Source organism: Aedes albopictus, chromosome 1, assembly GCF_035046485.1.
Source record: "Aedes albopictus strain Foshan chromosome 1, AalbF5, whole genome shotgun sequence".
In the NCBI taxonomy this organism is placed as follows: Eukaryota; Metazoa; Arthropoda; class Insecta; order Diptera; family Culicidae; genus Aedes; species Aedes albopictus.
Window position 1 is genome coordinate 49691395 of NC_085136.1, and position 12808 is coordinate 49704202.

General features: G+C 39.9%; 1 protein-coding gene across 2 annotated transcripts in view; it reads left to right on the forward strand.

Annotated features, from left to right (window-relative positions):
- The first annotated feature begins 203 nt into the window (after nucleotides 1-203).
- LOC109416133 (uncharacterized) overlaps nucleotides 204-12808 on the forward strand; it is a 397844-nt gene continuing 385239 nt past the window's right edge. For both annotated transcript variants that reach the window (XM_062844498.1, XM_062844497.1), the window contains exon 1: nucleotides 204-1472. The gene's annotated coding sequence lies outside the window, so the exon portion shown is untranslated. The remainder of the gene's footprint in view (nucleotides 1473-12808) is intronic.

Below are 12808 nucleotides of genomic sequence, written 5' to 3' on the forward strand. Positions count from 1 at the left end.
AATTTGTCACATTGCATTCCGTCGTTCTTGTCCGTCAACTCGTGAGCTACTTGGATGTCACACGCTCTCTTACCATCTCACTGCTCTCACCGTTGCTCACGGAAATCGGTGCGATGCTGGGATGATGGAAAATTTTCGTGAATTTCCCGCTGCCGGATGCTGCGTGAGCAGAGCGAGAGCTCGTGACAGAAGTGTCCGAGCGCTGACGGTGAGCAGTCGTCGTCGTGTGGTGTTCCGCGGTCAAACCAAGTAGTAGAAGAAGTTCGTTGGGGTCGTCCTCGTCGTCGTCGTCCGTGACCGTTGTCCCCGTGTGTCGTCGAAGGAGGGAGGAAAATAGTTGATGGAGAAGAAAAAATAGCTTAATCGTCCTCGTCTGGCAACAGAGCAAGCGGGGGGTAGTCGAGCGTGGTGGTCAGTGCCGTACAGATGCGCGTGTGAATGACATTCTACGGCTTTTGAAGGGGGCTTCGCCGTAACGAGTGGAGTAGTGCGTTCAAAAAACTATCACTGTCCTTCGAAGGTTCTATGGGAGGGGGTGTAAAATCGACTCTGACTAGAGGAGCCAGGCGTTCGCCGCGCGTTCGACTGTTTGAGTGTGAGTGCAAGTGGAAGTGACCGTCGCGTCGTTGTCGTGCCGTCAGATGAAACGGCGACTACGGGCACGGTGGTGAATACGGGCCTTTTAGGTTGGTGGCGTTCGCGTAACAAGGGATGCCCCGTGTCTGTGTCTAAGAAAAGAACACCACTTTTGTCAAGTGTGCGCTCTGGCTGGTTGGCTGGCTGAGGAGGATAAAGCACAGATGATGGCTGCGCTGATGGTGATGGGTTCTTTTTTTGTGCGAGATGGTCGCGAAATACCCCTGTTCAGAAGCTGGCTGTAGCGACCCGTAATCAACAGAGTGGTTGTGAGCGATTGAGCAGCAGTGGCAGCACCTACTAAGACGGAAAATTAGTAGAACGAGGGAAGGGAAGAGAAAAGGGAAATTACGAATCAATCCAAGTGTGCCGTGGTAAAGTGATCAGCTGCTGCTTGCTGATTGGAGGAATTTTCTTTGCAAGAAAGTAGAGGAAATTTTCGTCCGTGAATGGGAGTGCGACAGAGTGCATCGAAAGTGAATGAATTTCGAGGAAGATGGAAGGGGAGTGAATCATCGGAGGTGGAGAATCAATTTGAAGGATTTACTCAGTGAAGTGCCAAGCGTGGGAACAAGCGATCATAGAGTTTCTGAAAAGTGTGCGTTTCTTCACCGCCTACATTGTTGTTGAAAATCACAAACCAAATCCAAAATAGTCACAAGCTTCCAGACCATGATTGGGGAAGAGCTTCAATTGCATACCATACATGCAATGCACTGCTGATGCTGCTGAGCGAGAGACTCGAAACTGCATCTGCGTCCTCCGATGGAGAGTGAGCAATTGCAGTGAGCACAACGACTACTCGCTACGGGGCTTCTGGTGGAGAAACACAACGGGTAAGTGTGTGCGTTGTTGCGGAGCTGTGGGAGCGAGGGGGGACCGAAAAATTTCTTATGCTATTTTGCCACTGGCAAAAACTGCAATCAATAATCTCCAACTGGTGCAGTTGCACGTACGAGATTGTGGGCAGCGGAGGATGCAGCAGGCAGCGGCAGCACTGGCGTTGGGGTCGTTGCCAGATTTACTTAATTGAAGTGTGTTAAATAAAATGAATATGGGATAAGCTATGCGGTCAATAGGTTTAATTAGAAGTGATCCAGATTAGAATTAAGCTCTAGAATGCGGTGAAGTTGATTAGTGAGTTTTTATAAAACTTCTAATACTGATTTGTCTGACATTAAAGCAACGTATCGTAGATGCTATTCCTAAAAAGTACAAGATTGTTGTTCAATCCTGTTTCCAAGATAACCTAAAGGTCAAAAAGTTTCGTCTCCAGTCGATACAAGCATAGTAAATTACACGGAAATTTCCATCACGCCGCGACGACAATGGTGGAAGCTTCATGAATTCCAATCGACCGGTTTCTTACCTGCCAGTTTCCAGGCAATCTCTTTGGACTTCCTAGTAGGAAAGACGTTTGTATCTTAAGTGGGTGGTCACTGGTCGATCATATGTTCGATTCTCACGCCTGTTCTCCCCTTTCCGTAGAAACGCTTGAGGATAAAGCATAACGAATCGTAGCTGCATCAGCAGTATCGTAGTAGGCTTTGCGTTGAAATTGTCACTGAATGGATCGGTACACGTGCAACTTGGACCACACAAACCGAGCATTCTATCAATCTACATATATTTGAAGACTCGAGAAAATTAAACCGCATGCATAGGAATACTAAAGATATTGCTTGGTTCATTCATTGAAGTACATCAGCAGGAGCAATTTTACGATGGCATATCGAACAGATGCTAACCGCAATATGATTTGCGGAAAGAAACTTGGATTTGTTTCTTTCAAGGAATGCCCTTCCTCTGGTCTGTTTCTTGTTTAGGTAGAAATTAAACTTGTACTTCTTAGAAGCTACGCTGCCGTTCTGCGCATAATTGTCCCATGTTATATGGGATTCCCATATAACATGGGACAATTGAGTGTAGAACGGCAGTACGCCCATATCGGAAATACTTTGGCTTATGGGTTTAAAGGTTTTTCATCGTTAACAAGCATTTGCAGCAATGATAAATGCTTACTGACTGGTCATTCCCATAAATCGAGAATACTTTTCATAGTGAAAATTTTAATTGACGTAAATTGTCTAGAAAAGTCAACACTAATTTAAAACATATTCTGTGAGTCTGTGTTGGTGATCTAATATTTTGGGTTTCGACTGAAATATTTAGGAAACTGACAAAAATACATATTATACATTCAGGTAACAAGAGAAATCCCACGAAGATTATCTTGTTGAGTTCTTGGAGAAAGCACTGGAGGAATCACGGGAGGGATCGCAGCAAGCTGTGCACGCGGACGATTGATTTTGTTTTTCTGTCACGATTTTGAATAGCTTCCTCAAAAGTTTTTAGTTTGGCTGGTAAATAGTGGTTTCGCAGCGCGGAGTCACGAACACTAATGCAAATCTACTGGTTGAAAATATGCCCATTTGATTTTGCTGGAACAGCTGATTTTTGTTTACTATTTTCAACCAGTAACTCAGGTAGTGTTCGTGTAATGCAACGTGTACGTACACGCAACACCACTAAAAGCAGAAACCACTATGTAAGATTCCGCTGTTAAATGAAGTTGCAGTGAATGTTTTGAAATGAAACGTGTCAACGGAAAACCTGGGACAGTGTGCTGGACTTTTTAATTCTAAAGCGGAAAGATACTTCTTCAGATGATACATTTTAGAAAATTTTCTACTCTGCGATAGCCGCCGAGTTCTACCGCCGCTGTCAAAGTCCTACCGCAGCAACGAAAATCATCCTATCATAATAACAATCCAGCTGCATTTTTTTAATAATACAATATAACAGACAATTCCCTTATCTAAATCCTCACTATATCTATCTACTAGGGCGTTTATTTCGTTTACTTCGTTTCAGAGAGCGATCAATGGTTCTTAAGCATAGGCTAGTTAGCCCCACGACACATGGTGTAATTGCCTGTGCCCAATTCCTGAAGCAATAAGGCCCATGGAGTGACATAAACTCTTTTAGCTTCGTCACTCCCAACGTTGCCCAGCTAACAATCACTCATTTAACAGGCATGACGAATTTATTCAGCATAATGTTGAATAGCACTTGAATTATTTTCACGTACAACCTATATTCGGGTTTTGTTCACACACATTTGGAAAAGTTATAAAGCATCATGTTGTTCACCAATTTTTTTTGTTGTTCAAAGCGTTTTACAAATGTACAGGAAAGTTGTTATTAAGCTTTGGCAAAAATGACTGAAAATAAATTAAATGCAAAAATGTTGAACTCTCACAAGAGTAATTATTTGCTCTCATGTTGAAAACACCTATTATGAAATAAGAATTACATATAAAATTACCTAAATCCGGATTAGAACTCGAGACCTGTTGATTGCCAGCCGCAAGCAGTGGTGAATTAGCACAGCACGTCGAAATCAACTGAACAACGCCTTATACTTCAACAGCTGTTCAGCTCAAAACACGTGTTTTCCATCTGATTTCGCTGTCAGTATTTTTATCGCACGGTGAGAAATCTTGCATCGAATGCGGCCTAAAAGTGTTGGTCCTTATTGAAGATATTGTTTCCAGATGTACTAATTGCAATATGAATATGTTTTTATTTTTATTATTAAGGGCGGACGGGACGGTCGAGGAAATACCCGCCATTGCTCTGTGGCTACTAAGATGGTAATCTCAGATTCTACTTCATATTTTGCAACAAAAACCTATCATTGTGTATGCTCACTTGCAGTGCGTATGCTGATTGGTTTTCAGCAGCTTCAGTGCGATAGAACTCGAGATTACCATCTTCAAAATCGCGAGGCAAATTGTTAGAAAGAGAGGCAAGATAGGAAAAATAACACGGCGTCCCGTTTCACCTTAAATATCGATCTTTAAAAATGCATGACAATATGTGGTGCGGTATGGTCTTGGACATGGTGCATTCACAACATCTGTTCAGGTAATCTACTCATGCTCAGTCGAAGATCCGTTAAGCAATTTTTTTGTTTATGGTTTTGTCATGGAATCTTGATATTATGTTCAATAAATAGTTCATAAGGATGTTTAGGGATACTTAAAATGTGTCGATTTCTGAATGCTGTTTGGTTATCTAGGTGACTGTGGGAACACTATTCTGTAAACATCAATCCAAGTGTCTCGTACAATCGAAGTGCTGCGGAAGATAAAAAATATAATAATCAAAATACAAGATATCTTTTTACAGACTAATAATAATAAACCAATGCCTAATTTTTACGATGATTACGTCTCTTGGCACTCAATGTTAAGCTTTATAATTCTATTCTGTTTAATGTTATGTGATTCGTTTCAAATATTGGTTCTTTAATAACTTGGTTGTCTAAACAGTTTTAGCCATGATTTATCCCATTATCCGAACAATTTTCCGAGTCAAACTATGACGGGCTGAAGGCGTTTATTTGACAAGTGAAAAGCACATTATTCAGGAGCATATGCTTATCGATATATCAGCTTAATAAGATGCAGACAAATGTTTTGTTAAACTCTTTTGTTAAGAATTCAATGCTTGTCGAATAAATTTATTGTTAAACTTTTGAAAAGTGTTTTAATTTATCATTGTTGATACCGATGAGGCAAGTCGAACACTGACTACTTTCTCAATTGAAAAATCATCTAAACAGTAATGTGTAGAGCATAATTTTAGTTCAGCTATCATTACCATTATTAAGCTACAAATCGGCATGCTTGCTTGTTTGTGACTTGCAATTGTTAGTTGGGTGGCCTCTCGTGAAGTAGGTGTCATAGAATCGCATCCTTTCCTATCCTCATAACCTCAAAGATGGCTGTGGCCGGCAATGGATGCTTCCATATTTTTCTTCTCGAGCTTGCGGTTGGGTAGCTGTTAATTTCCAAACAGTAACAGCCTTCCATAAATAATTGGAATAAAAAGATTACAGTTTCAACATGACAACTTTCAGTATGCAACTACCAATTACTTCAATACCACGCAATGCAACGCAAATCCCGGGAGATAAATTTCTAAACGTAATCTCTTATTCTCATTCTCCTTGAGAAGATACACATGAAATAGAAAGCAAGTGCCTTGGCAGCCTTGGTGAAATTGACAAGAAGCATATATGTAGGGATGCTTGGAGAAACTTCTGAAACAATCCTAACAAGATTGTTAGAGGAATCTTATCAGGCATTTGTGGAATCTTTGCAAGAGAAATTCTTAATGTATTTTTCTAGGAATGCTTTCAGAAAGGCCTGATGGGATTCATTGGAAATACCTTAAAGGATTCCTCCAGAAATTTGTAGTGAGATTCCTTCAGGGGGTTTATCTTGAAATTCCTCATGGAATTCCTCCAGTGATTCGTCCAGGGTGTTGTTGTCCTAGAATTGCTTCATAAATTTCTACAGGTTTTTTTTTTTAAATCCTGCTGAAATTCCTCTAGAGCTGGATAATTCTAGAAATTCCTCCTTTCGTTCCTCCAGAGATTTTTTTAAGGGTTCCTTGAAGTGTTTCTCCTGGAAATCCTACTGAAATTTCTGCAAAGAATCCATGAACTCGTATGGCATTGTCACTATAAATTCTGTTTGGGTTGCCTCTAATAATTCCTCCAGAGATTTAGTATTCCTACTAAGAACTCTCTTGAAATTATTTTAGGAACTACTGAACGGCTCCAAGACTGCTATTGGGATTGTTGTTGACATTTATGATAGAAATCCTTCAAGATTTTATTCGCTTACCCATACAACACCGGTAGGGAATCTTCCAGGAATTTCTGAAAGACTCTGAAGAGCAATAATTGGAATCATTCTTGCTGAAAATGTTTGAGAAATATTAACAAGAATCTCAGAAAAAAAATCACAATTCAGAAAATACCTTGAAGAAATCTCTGAAGGAATCATTGCCGGAATACCTGGAAGAACTTCAAGAGGACTCCCTTGAGGAGTCCCAGCTGGAATTTTCTGAGGAAGCCGTGCAGGCATTCCTAGACGAATTCCAAGAGTAAATCCGAGAGGAATAGATGTAGAAGTCTTTTGGCGAACCATCTTGAGATTCCTCCAGAAATGCCTGATAGGATTCTGCTGGAAATTTATGCGGGGACTCTTCTATGGATCAAGCATTCCTCCAGGAATGGCTCCGATGATTCTTTTAGGGATTTCTTCAAGACTTCCTCTAGGTATTTCTCTCAGATTACTGCTGGGGTTCCTTCAGGAAGTCCTACCAGGATTTATCCTAGGCTTCTTGTTGATATTACTCAAGCAATTCCAGATGGTATTTCTGCTGTTATTAATTGCTTATATGCCTTCAGAAGTTCTTGGTAGATTCCCAGCAGGAATCGTTTGAGCAATCCCAGCAAGATTTATTGAAGGATTCCCACGATCAGTTCCTTAAGAAATGCCAGTAGCATATTAGCAGAAATTTCAACAGAAATTTTCAAAGAAATCTGAAGATGATTTCCAGTAAGAATACGAAAAGGCATTCCTGGAAGAAATGAATCTCTGAAATTCAGGAAGAATCCATAAATATATTTCAAGAATTATTGATGAAATCCCAGCATGAGTTTAAAAGGTAATTCCTGAAGAATCTCGGGAGGGATCTCTGAAAGAATACTCTCTTAAGTAGTCCAAGGAGAAACCGTTAAAAGGACCCTTGAAAAAAAAAACTTTGCAAGGTCCATGAAAAAAAAAACATTATTAGAATCTCGGGAGGAATTCCGAAGAAATAATCGTATAAATTCCTTAAGAAAACCCGGAGAGAACCAAGAGAGACATTTCGAAAGGAATCCCTGAAAGGATTCAGGAGAAATCTCAAAAGGATTTCCAAAATGAATAACAGGAGGTATATCTGACGTAATGCTCAAAGGCATCATCAATGAAAAAAAATGCATGAATGAATCTCAGGCGAAATATCTAAAGTAACTCTGTTTAAATCAATAAATATATCCCGGAAAGAATCTTTGAGGTAAGCCTGGGAGAAATTCCTAAAGAAATCCAAGAGGAAAACCCAGGAAGAATCAACGAGAATCCCCAGATGCAATTTCGGGAATATTTCGTGGTAGAATCCCGAAAGGGATTTTAGAAAAAAATCCTAGTGCTCAAAATAACACTAAGTTGTAGAGAGACAGGCAATGTTCTAATTGGAACGTAGAACCATAAAGAAGAAAAAGAATCCCTGACGTTATGCTGAAATTATTCTTGAAGAAATCCCTGTTGAAATCGCTCAAAGAACACTAGACAAAATCAATAAATCTCGGAGAAAATGTCGGGAAGAGATCTTGATAAGATAAATATCTGATTGAAGCCTGCGAGAAATGCCCGTGGAAAATCTATAAAGAAAATCCGGGATATATCAATTTAGGAATCCTGGGATAAAACCTAGAAAGGATCTTAAAGTAATCCTGGAATAATAAAAAAAAAAACTAGAAAGCAATCCAGAATTGGGAGGAAACAATAAGCAAGTTCGGGATGAATACGGCAACACGCTCCAAAATATATCTGAAAGAATCCTGGAAAAATCCTGAAAGGAATCGGTCAGAGCCAATGGGAGTATCTCAGAAGGCATTTCAAACGGAGTTAGACAAGAAATTCATAGCCCTAGGGGAATCATTGTCAGTATCCCTGAAGAAATCCACTAAGGAATCCCTGAACGAACCTCGGGAGGCATTCTTGGAGAAATCCTTAGAAGAATGCTTGAAGGTATCCGGGAGCAATTCCGGGAAAAAAATTCTGGGACGATTACCTGCAAGATTCTCTTGAGGAATTACAAGATAAATCGTGGTAGGTGTCCTAAGAGAAAACCAAATAATTGTCTGGAGGAGCTGCTCAATATTTTCATAGATAAACCCCAGCGAGAGGCTTCGATTGCACACTATGATATTTGTAATATAAATTATATCAGTGTCATCTAGTGTGAGATCGCGCATCCTGGATGAAACATTTACTTCACAATTGAAGTTGGACTCATAAACCGTGGCCATTTTTAATCGTTAACTCAACATTTGCACCACCTAATTCTAATATTGATTGTTAGTTTGAGAATGAGAACAGGTCATGCTCCCAGACATTTGAGATAAAAAAGGCTAAGCAGGTTTCCAGAAACCTCCCAGAGAGCCCAGGAAAAGGATGTTTGAAAGGGGCTTTAGAGACGTATCAGGAGGTTGTTTCAAGCGATTTCAGGTGCCTTTTAATCTTTTTGTTGCATTTAGCTAACCCTCACCACGCTGACATTGTACACGCTCAACGTGCATGCCTGGGTCAAAATGACCCCAATGCACGCCTAGGGTTAAGTGCGTTCCGACTAGGGATGTAGTACCGGTAGTTCTTCTTCTTCTTCTTCTTCTTCTTCTTCTTCTTCTTCTTCTTCTTCTTGGCGTAACGTCCTCACTGGGACAAAGCCTGCTTCTCAGCTTAGTGTTCAATGAGCACTTCCACAGTTTTTAACTGAGAGCTTCCTCTGCCAATGACCATTTTGCATGTGTATATCGTGTGGCAGGCACGAAGATACTCTATGCCCAAGGAAGTCAAGGAAATTTCCTTTACGAAAAGATCCTGGACCGACCGGGAATCGAACCCGTCACCCTCAGCATGGTCATGCTGAATACCCGTGCGTTTACCGCCTCGGCTATATGGGCCCTTAGTACCGGTAGTACCGGTACCGAAAATCCCGGTATTACCGACCAATTTTTGGTACCGAAATACCGGTACTGATTGGGCCTTGGTACCGGTACTTTCGGTACTGGGAAATCTCTCCCTAAGTGTTGAAATCCGGTCATTAGTAAATCCAATATGTAATGGAAATAATCGAAAACATTCAAAACCAAGTACTCGACAAACAAACGTTTAATATATAAAACCTTTTTGCAAATCCAGGACTTCATAGCAAAGATTGGTTTATTGAACGTTGAATGTTGGAATAGTAGTTTACGCAACAAGGTGCAGAATGAAGATTTTCACAGCATGAGTCGTACATTTATCCAATGAGGCTTGCATTTGATGAAAAAATACTCAAACAATTGGGCAAAATCGTCAAACTCATCAGATTTGTTAAGAAATTTTCTCGATGACCCTAATTTCACTTCAAAGTTTTTAAATTTATTGAATAATTTATTTGTGCCCCCCCCCCCCCCCCAAAAACACCAATTTTCAACCTAAATTTTCCGAGGGGGGGGGGGGGGGGGGGGTGACATAAGAGAAAATCGAAATTTGTGTCAGCCTAATTTGGTGTGAAAAAAAGAGGCCTTTTCCTGGCAGATTTGCGTGAGGTAAAACAGTCTATAACGATATAACGATGAGAAAGTGCAAAAATGGATTTACTAGATTTAATTAAAGCTTGTTTGATTAGGGTTTCTTGTTTTTCTTCAGTTTTTGAAGGAATCAAGGAAAAAACAGTTCAATATTCTTCTGTCTTCACCTAGCAGCTATCTATTTGATTTTGCTATAGTAAGGTTGCTCCTGTTTTATTTTAGACTGGCTATGGTACTGCCTGTGAAACTTCTCAGAAGCTAAACAATATCCCTAAAACTGTTTCAGACAACTAATATATTGCTATATTTTTTGTATATCTATATTTTTTGTTCAATTCAGAGCTTCAGGGTCTGATTTTGTGGTATTCCTGAAAACCGGAATTTACAAAAGTCTGGTAAATGGTAGACTTTATTGTACCAAATATATTACTCTTCATTTTAGTGAAAATTCTCCAGTACCGGTATTTTACCGGTACTACCGGTACTGTGAGCCTCAGTACCGAAATACCGGTACCGTAATCCGGGGTCAAATTGATCACTTTAAAACAACTTTTGCGGATAACATCAGTACCAATTCAAATATTGCCAAACGAATTTCTGTGAAACCAGTACCCAGTGGATCTCCATGGAACCATGTGATAAAATTTTGTTCAACAAATTCAAACTTTGAGTTAAATAAGTTCAAATATCAAAAAAATGGAAATGCCGCTTTGAGGCGAAATTGATCAGTATACAATTAAGCATCGGTTGGAAAGGAACATTTCCTTCTCCGCTTAATTTTGCTCTTCTAAAACCGAATAACGCGTTTAAAATCTTACAACTAGTGAATTTAATACTTTAAATGCAAAAATAAATTTTGAAATTTCGCCTTAAACGCCTAAAAGTAGGCAATTCTATTCGAAATAAGTGATTTCTATCACAATAAAGGACTATTTCATCATAAAATGAACTTTTTTATAACTATTTCATGTTCTGATTAGCTACATAACTTCCCAACCAAGGCTCCACAAAAATGTTAAAAGAGAGAAATTACGGGAAGACCTATTGGCAATCGATTGTTTAGTAGCCATGATTTAAGCTAAATGAGAAATACATTGCCAATTCCTGAAAAAAATAAGGCAAAACTAACTTTTTTCTTAAAAATTAAAAGTCTACACTCATCTCTAGACATCTACGAACCAGATGGCGTAAAAAAGTTTAAGATCATTACGACGCTTAAGAGTTCCTAGTATGGAATTACAATGTAGTACCAGATTGATCAATTTCACCCCGCTGATCAATTTGACCCCGGTTTACGGTACTCACCAAAAGTGCTCGGTACTGCGACCCCTAGTTCCGACAGGTTTCGTTTGGGATTACGGGGTTTTTGGGAAGGGGTCTCAAGAGATTAAAAGTGTTCAGCGGCATTTCGAAGGGTTATGGTTAAATGGTTGTTAATACAGAAAAAAATTAACGGAGATTTCAGGTGTGTTTCAATAGTATGAAGTGTCTCAGAAACCTCCTGGAACCCCCATAAAACCCCGAGAGACCTTCAGAAACGCATTTGAGATCTCCACGAACATCCTGCGACCCCCTAAAACGCTCGTGACACCTTTAAGTACTCTTTGAAACTACCTGGGATCCCCTAAAATGCCCCTGAGAATCCATAAAACGTCCCTGCAACCTCCCTTCGGTATTCTCTGTGAAACTGCCGTTGACATAGTTACCGTCATCATTACATTTTCTGTTGCGCAAAATTGGTTCTGAATTAGAGGGTCCTGGTTCCCGGACTGATAAAAATCATGGGATATGGGATTTTTGCAAATCCCGGGATTTCCTGGGACCCCGGGAAAATCCACATATTCCAAAAACGCTAAGAAAAGAAATAAAACGAATTTAAAACATGTTCAATAAAATTCCATCGATCAATAAAAACGCTTCGTTCACTTATGATCCCAATTACACCATCTAAGAAGTCTAGTGTGACAGTTTTGGCAAACATTATTTTTAATATTAGATTACAAGAACCGCAAACTGAGGAGAAGTTGATCACTATAAAGTCTACACCCTTGAACTGCTGAGGATGCTACAATTGTGTATTAATAGAATAACTTTTGACATTTATTAAGTATGTGAATATTATTGAAGATTTTCTGATTACTTTTATGTCAATAATTTAGGATTTTATACTAAAAATCGTTTGTTTTTCTGGTTCATGTTTATGTTATGTTCAGGGAGCGAAAAACGGATCACGCCGAAAAACAAACGCTTTGTCATAAGCGGTGCATGTTGGTAACAAAGGCGCTCCGCAACAAACGCATGTCAGACGATGAGTGCAATAAAACAAACATCGCTTGCTGTGCGTGTGCTGATATTCCGGCTGTTCTGCTGAAATTTCCGACCCACATTATCGAATTCATAAGCATTTGGACGAAATAAGACTCTTGCAAACCTCAGAGTTGAGTTTCAGTTGTAAAACAATGCGAAAATCACGATGTGAATAGAACGAGACAAATATTCCTACCGTTTTTGTTGTGAACAAACTCTGGAGCGATTTTGTCATTATCTGCTAACGAAAAAACAAAGCGTTGTTGCCGTGCCTTCTTTGTTGCCTATTTTTCGCATGCGGTGGCATACTCTGCGTACACTGGTTATGTTAGTTATTTTAAACTACCTGGACAGAATTTACTGATGAAGCTTCCAGGCAAAATCAAGACTTGAACAAGATCTAGTTGTATTTCCAAGATAGGTTTTCTTCGGGCTCTTATAGCCTTGAGAGCCCATATAGCCGAGGCGGTAAACGCACGGGTATTCAGCATGACCATGCTGAGGGTGACGGGTTCGATTCCCGGTCGGTCCAGGATCTTTTCGTAAAGGAAATTTCCCTGACTTCCTTGGGCATAGAGTATCTTCGTGCCTGCCACACGATATACGCATGCAAAATGGTCATTGGCAGAGGAAGCTCTCAGTTAATAACTGTGGAAGTGCTCA